General features: G+C 45.3%; 3 non-coding genes across 3 annotated transcripts; all 3 read right to left on the reverse strand.

Annotated features, from left to right (window-relative positions):
* Nucleotides 1–883: 883 nt before the first annotated feature.
* On the reverse strand, nucleotides 884–956 carry TRNAR-CCU (transfer RNA arginine (anticodon CCU)). Its single transcript has one exon. It is a non-coding gene; the product is annotated as a tRNA-Arg (tRNA).
* A 2,802-nt stretch (nucleotides 957–3,758) lies between these two features.
* Nucleotides 3,759–3,831, reverse strand: TRNAR-CCU (transfer RNA arginine (anticodon CCU)). The gene has a single exon. It is a non-coding gene; the product is annotated as a tRNA-Arg (tRNA).
* Nucleotides 3,832–5,346: 1,515 nt separating this feature from the next.
* TRNAR-CCU (transfer RNA arginine (anticodon CCU)) lies at nucleotides 5,347–5,419 on the reverse strand. The gene has a single exon. It is a non-coding gene; the product is annotated as a tRNA-Arg (tRNA).
* Nucleotides 5,420–7,500: the final 2,081 nt, after the last annotated feature.

The raw sequence follows: 7,500 nt of genomic DNA on the forward strand, positions 1-7,500 counted from the left end.
AAAATGCACAAGTAGTTAGACTGAAGATGCAACCTGAATGAGTTTACAGTATGTACTCCACTTTATTAATGATTAGTACTGAGAAAGTGAGGACTACAAGAGTATTGGAAAATACTTTTTCCACTCTGAATGTAAAGCAGATTGTGTGACCATTGGCCAAAAACGACCACGAAGGGACTCCAACCCTCAATCTTCTGATCCGAAGTCAGACGCCTTATCCATTAGGCCACGCGGTCATCCGTCCACCTGAGATGATTTTTATCATGTAGGTGGTATGCATGGATGGAGAACATATTATTGAAAGGTATTCAGGTTTACATCCCATAGTGTTCTTTCAGCTCTTTTCGCTGGAAGCACTTTTTTGGAATCTATATATTGAGAATTTTATGAGTACGATATGCTTTTGTTTTCCTTTTTCCATACAAACCTCTTTCCTCATGAGTTTAAAGCTCATTTGTATGCTCTACATAGCTCTGGACGTTTCCAGACGTGGAGTGAAACAGTTTTGAATGTAGTACAAATTGCTCCTTCCTGCATATGCTAATTTTTCACACTCACATAGGTTGTATAAGTTTTATGAATCCTGGCTTGACCTATTCAAGTAGCTGAAAGCCTGTCACCACCTCTAGAAACAAGATTCACACCAATCCAATTCATATCATTTTTTCCAAAGGAATATGTTCTGGCCGGTCGAAAATGCATCTCACAAAAATAGGCATTTAAAAATCTACTTTGCAGTTTCAGAACACTAACATGACTGTGAAGTGCACACAAGTAAAATGGGACTGTTTCAAAGTACCTAATCCCTCATAAACTTCTGAGAGGAAGCATGTAATAAATCTACCTAATTTTCTGGAAAAGAAAGAGGGAGGATTTTTGTTATCACCTCAGATGGGAATTGAACCCACAATCCCTGGCTTAGGAGGCCAGTGCCTTATCCATTAGGCCACTGAGGCACACGTGCATAGCTCTTTTCTAGAGGCATTATTTAAATGTATTCTATGGTCAGACACCGGTGTGTGCACACAGGGCATTTCTCACTTCTCTCTATAAGTAAACTTCCCATTTTCATCCTCTTCCATCCCCGACTTTAACGCTCTCTTCTATGCTATAATGGAGACTTTGCAATTTTAGCAAGTGGAGAGAAATTGGAGAACCACTTTCGACTCCACACTTCTTCTTCACTTACTTCTTTTCTCAATATACTGGGCTTAGAAAATGGTATCAAGCCATCCTTATCATCAGTAGGACACGGAAGGAGGCACTAAGTCTCCTAACCAAGTTCAACCACACTCTGCAACTTAACCATTGCACTACAAATTAGGCAACGGGGGCATCAGCAAAGGCAGCCAATGTGCCGATCCTTTATACATTTTGTGTAGTACTTTTCTTACTCGGAGGCAAAATCAGCACTTTAACTGCCCAAATCATACAGATTTTACACATGTAGCACTCTATGCACACATAGACACACACCTTGCAGTTCTTCTACACACACTTAAGCTAAAAACCCATTCTGTCACGTCAAAATTCTGCAAACCTATTACATATTCAGTGTGTCGGCATAGAAGCACTTTTTTTTTTTTTTTTTTTTTTAAACCGTTTATTGCAGGTTGTAAAAGTTACAGGTATGGGCCTACAACCACCCGGCCGGCCGCTAGAATGACAAAAGCATATTGCATACATACAGTAAAAGTCTCTCGGCAGTGCAGAGCAGTGAAACAGGAGTAATCAATGGTGCAGGCCACACAGCTCCAAGCCCACAGTACGGTTCCCTGTTCTTGAAACAAAACAACACCAAAAAACCACACCCGCAAGGCAACCCGCGATCCAAAGTGACAGCACGTGCTCCATAAGTGGGGGATCCAAACCAGCAGCAGAACTCTGAGGAGGGGAATGGGAGTAGATCAGGGACTGGGGGACCGCGTGCCCGCGGCCGAGGGAGGGGGGCCGTCTAGGGAGACGGAGCAGGCGAGGCAGCCGGTAGCAGTGGTGGCTCACAAATACCCCCGCGGTAGGCGTTCCAGGGGCCCCAGAGTTTCACCCACGCCCCAGGCTTACCCCTCGCCACATACACCACCTTTTCACGAAACATACACCAATCCATATGCTCTTTCCAGGCCGACACCGCAGGGGGCCTCTGGGATCCCCACAATTGAGCAATGTCACGCTTAGCTATCATGTATCCCAGAGTCACCCACCGCGTCTGCGGGACCGAATAGTCATTCGGTTCCCATACATTCAGCAAGCATCTCCTCGCTTCAGGCAGCAGCGCGACACGCGTAACCACACGCAGGACCTCATGCACACCACGCCAGAATCGCTCCACCTTCGGGCACTCCCACAGTATATGCATGAAAGTCGCCAACGCACCACAGCCACGCTTACACATTCCGTCACCAGCAAAACCCATACGCAGAAGCCTTGGCCCCGTCACGTAAACCCGGTGAAGGATCTTGAGCTGGACGAAACGAAGGCGAGCCGGGATGGCCACCTCTTTCGGAGAGGCCACCGCGGAAATCCAATCCTCGTCGTCCAGCTCCAGCCCGTCGGCAACCCAGGCCTCGCGGAGACTAGTCAGCAGGCACGATCTATCGTTGATCAGTTTTTTGTATATGAGGGAGATCGTGCTGTCCGGTACATGGCCGTCCAGCACTCTGTCCTCCAGGGGGGAAGACTCCGGAATGGATGCGACGTCCGGGAAGACGGAGCCCAGCTCATGGCGGACTTGTAGGTACCGAAAGTACTCACTGCCCTGCAGCTGAAACTCCGCCTGCAGCGTCTCAAAAGTTTTGAATCCCCCCCTCGTCCAGAGATCTCCCACCGTGCTGATTCCGATCGTGTCCCACTTCTCGAAGCCCTTTTTAATGCCACTAAAATGCACAAGTAGTTAGACTGAAGATGCAACCTGAATGAGTTTACAGTATGTACTCAACTTTATTAATGATTAGTACTGAGAAAGTGAGGACTACAAGAGTATTGGAAAATACTTTTTCCACTCTGAATGTAAAGCAGATTGTGTGACCATTGGCCAAAAACAACCACGAAGGGACTCCAACCCTCAATCTTCTGATCCGAAGTCAGACGCCCTATCCATTAGGCCACGCGGTCATCCGTCCACCTGAGATGATTTTTATCATGTAGGTGGTATGCATGGATGGAGAACATATTATTGAAAGGTATTCAGGTTTACATCCCATAGTGTTCTTTCAGCTCTTTTCGCTGGAAGCACTTTTTTGGAATCTATATATTGAGAATTTTATGAGTACGATATGCTTTTGTTTTCCTTTTTCCATACAAACCTCTTTCCTCATGAGTTTAAAGCTCATTTGTATGCTCTACATAGCTCTGGACGTTTCCAGACGTGGAGTGAAACAGTTTTGAATGTAGTACAAATTGCTCCTTCCTGCATATGCTAATTTTTCACACTCACATAGGTTGTATAAGTTTTATGAATCCTGGCTTGACCTATTCAAGTAGCTGAAAGCCTGTCACCACCTCTAGAAACAAGATTCACACCAATCCAATTCATATCATTTTTTCCAAAGGAATATGTTCTGGCCGGTCGAAAATGCATCTCACAAAAATAGGCATTTAAAAATCTACTTTGCAGTTTCAGAACACTAACATGACTGTGAAGTGCACACCAGTAAAATGGGACTGTTTCAAAGTACCTAATCCCTCATAAACTTCTGAGAGGAAGCATGTAATAAATCTACCTAATTTTCTGGAAAAGAAAGAGGGAGGATTTTTGTTATCACCTCAGATGGGAATTGAACCCACAATCCCTGGCTTAGGAGGCCAGTGCCTTATCCATTAGGCCACTGAGGCACACATGCATAGCTCTTTTCTAGAGGCATTATTTAAATGTATTCTATGGTCAGACACCGGTGTGTGCACACAGGGCATTTCTCACTTCTCTCTATAAGTAAACTTCCCATTTTCATCCTCTTCCATCCCCGAATTTAACGCTCTCTTCTATGCTATAATGGAGTCTTTGCAATTTTAGCAAGTGGAGAGAAATTGGAGAACCACTTTCGACTCCACACTTCTTCTTCACTTACTTCTTTTCTCAATATACTGGGCTTAGAAAATGGTATCAAGCCATCCTTATCATCAGTAGGACACGGAAAGAGGCACTAAGTCTCCTAACCAAGTTCAACCACACTCTGCAACTTAACCATTGCACTACAAATTAGGCAACGGGGGCATCAGCAAAGGCAGCCAATGTGCCGATCCTTTATACATTTTGTGTAGTACTTTTCTTACTCGGAGGCAAAATCAGCACTTTAACTGCCCAAATCATACAGATTTTACACATGTACCACTCTATGCAGACATAGGCACACACCTTGCAGTTCTTCTACACCCACTTAAGCTAAAAACCCATTCTGTCACGTCAAAATTCTGCAAACCTATTACATATTCAGTGCGTCGGCATAGAAGTACTTTTTAATGCCACTAAAATGCACAAGTAGTTAGACTGAAGATGCAACCTGAATGAGTTTACAGTATGTACTCCACTTTATTAATGATTAGTAATGAGAAAGTGAGGACTACAAGAGTATTGGAAAATACTTTTTCCACTCTGAATGTAAAGCAGATTGTGTGACCATTGGCCAAAAATGACCACGAAGGGACAAGAACCCTCAATCTTCTGATCCGAAGTCAGACGCCTTATCCATTAGGCCACACGGTCATCCGTTCACCTGAGATGATTTTTATCATGTAGGTGGTATGCATGGATGGAGAACATATTATTGAAAGGTATTCAGGTTTACATCCCATAGTGTTCTTTCAGCTCTTTTCGCTGGAAGCACTTTTTTGTAATCTATATATTGAGAATTTTATGAGTACGATATGCTTTTGTTTTCCTTTTTGCATACAAACCTCTTTCCTCATGAGTTTAAAGCTCATTTGTATGCTCTACATAGCTCTGGACGTTTCCAGACGTGGAGTGAAACTGTTTTGAAAGTAGTACAAATTGCTCCTTCCTGCATATGCTAATTTTTCACACTCACATAGTTTGTATAAGTTTTATGAATCCTGGCTTGACCTATTCAAGTAGCTGAAAGCATGTCACCACCTCTAGAAGCAAGATTCACACCCATCCAATTCAAATCATTTTTTCCAAAAGAATATGTTCTGGCCGGTCGAAAATGCATCTCACAAAAATAGGCATTTAAAAATCTACTTTGCAGTTTCAGAACACTAACATGACTGTGAAGTGCACACAAGTAAAATGGGACTGTTTCAAAGTACCTAATCCCTCATAAACTTCTGAGAGGAAGCATGTAATAAATCTACCTAATTTTCTGGAAAAGAAAGAGGGAGGATTTTTGTTATCACCTCAGATGGGAATTGAACCCACAATCCCTGGCTTAGGAGGCCAGTGCCTTATCCATTAGGCCACTGAGGCACACGTGCATAGCTCTTTTCTAGAGGCATTATTTAAATGTATTCTATGGTCAGACACCGGTGTGTGCACACAGGGCATTTCTCACTTCTCTCTATAAGTAAACTTCCCATTTTCATCCTCTTCCATCCCCGACTTTAACGCTCTCTTCTATGCTATAATGGAGACTTTGCAATTTTAGCAAGTGGAGAGAAATTGGAGAACCACTTTCGACTCCACACTTCTTCTTCACTTACTTCTTTTCTCAATATACTGGGCTTAGAAAATGGTATCAAGCCATCCTTATCATCAGTAGGACACGGAAGGAGGCACTAAGTCTCCTAACCAAGTTCAACCACACTCTGCAACTTAACCATTGCACTACAAATTAGGCAACGGGGGCATCAGCAAAGGCAGCCAATGTGCCGATCCTTTATACATTTTGTGTAGTACTTTTCTTACTCGGAGGCAAAATCAGCACTTTAACTGCCCAAATCATACAGATTTTACACATGTAGCACTCTATGCACACATAGACACACACCTTGCAGTTCTTCTACACACACTTAAGCTAAAAACCCATTCTGTCACGTCAAAATTCTGCAAACCTATTACATATTCAGTGTGTCGGCATAGAAGCACTTTTTTTTTTTTTTTTTTTTTTTAAACCGTTTATTGCAGGTTGTAAAAGTTACAGGTATGGGCCTACAACCACCCGGCCGGCCGCTAGAATGACAAAAGCATATTGCATACATACAGTAAAAGTCTCTCGGCAGTGCAGAGCAGTGAAACAGGAGTAATCAATGGTGCAGGCCACACAGCTCCAAGCCCACAGTACGGTTCCCTGTTCTTGAAACAAAACAACACCAAAAAACCACACCCGCAAGGCAACCCGCGATCCAAAGTGACAGCACGTGCTCCATAAGTGGGGGATCCAAACCAGCAGCAGAACTCTGAGGAGGGGAATGGGAGTAGATCAGGGACTGGGGGACCGCGTGCCCGCGGCCGAGGGAGGGGGGCCGTCTAGGGAGACGGAGCAGGCGAGGCAGCTGGTAGCAGTGGTGGCTCACAAATACCCCCGCGGTAGGCGTTCCAGGGGCCCCAGAGTTTCACCCACGCCCCAGGCTTACCCCTCGCCACATACACCACCTTTTCACGAAACATACACCAATCCATATGCTCTTTCCAGGCCGACACCGCAGGGGGCCTCTGGGATCCCCACAATTGAGCAATGTCACGCTTAGCTATCATGTATCCCAGAGTCACCCACCGCGTCTGCGGGACCGAATAGTCATTCAGTTCCCATACATTCAGCAAGCATCTCCTCGCTTCAGGCAGCAGCGCGACACGCGTAACCACACGCAGGACCTCATGCACACCACGCCAGAATCGCTCCACCTTCGGGCACTCCCACAGTATATGCATGAAAGTCGCCAACGCACCACAGCCACGCTTACACATTCCGTCACCAGCAAAACCCATACGCAGAAGCCTTGGCCCCGTCACGTAAACCCGGTGAAGGATCTTGAGCTGGACGAAACGAAGGCGAGCCGGGATGGCCACCTCTTTCGGAGAGGCCACCGCGGAAATCCAATCCTCGTCGTCCAGCTCCAGCCCGTCGGCAACCCAGGCCTCGCGGAGACTAGTCAGCAGGCACGATCTATCGTTGATCAGTTTTTTGTATATGAGGGAGATCGTGCTGTCCGGTACATGGCCGTCCAGCACTCTGTCCTCCAGGGGGGAAGACTCCGGAATGGATGCGACGTCCGGGAAGACGGAGCCCAGCGCATGGCGGACTTGTAGGTACCGAAAGTACTCACTGCCCTGCAGCTGAAACTCCGCCTGCAGCGTCTCAAAAGTTTTGAATCCCCCCCTCGTCCAGAGATCTCCCACCGTGCTGATTCCGATCGTGTCCCACTTCTCGAAGCCCTTTTTAATGCCACTAAAATGCACAAGTAGTTAGACTGAAGATGCAACCTGAATGAGTTTACAGTATGTACTCAACTTTATTAATGATTAGTACTGAGAAAGTGAGGACTACAAGAGTATTGGAAAATACTTTTTCCACTCTGAATGTAAAGCAGATTGTGTGACCATTGGCCAAA

The sequence above is a fragment of the Triturus cristatus genome, chromosome 4_1 (assembly GCF_964204655.1).
Source record: "Triturus cristatus chromosome 4_1, aTriCri1.1, whole genome shotgun sequence".
Lineage (NCBI taxonomy): Eukaryota > Metazoa > Chordata > Amphibia > Caudata > Salamandridae > Triturus > Triturus cristatus.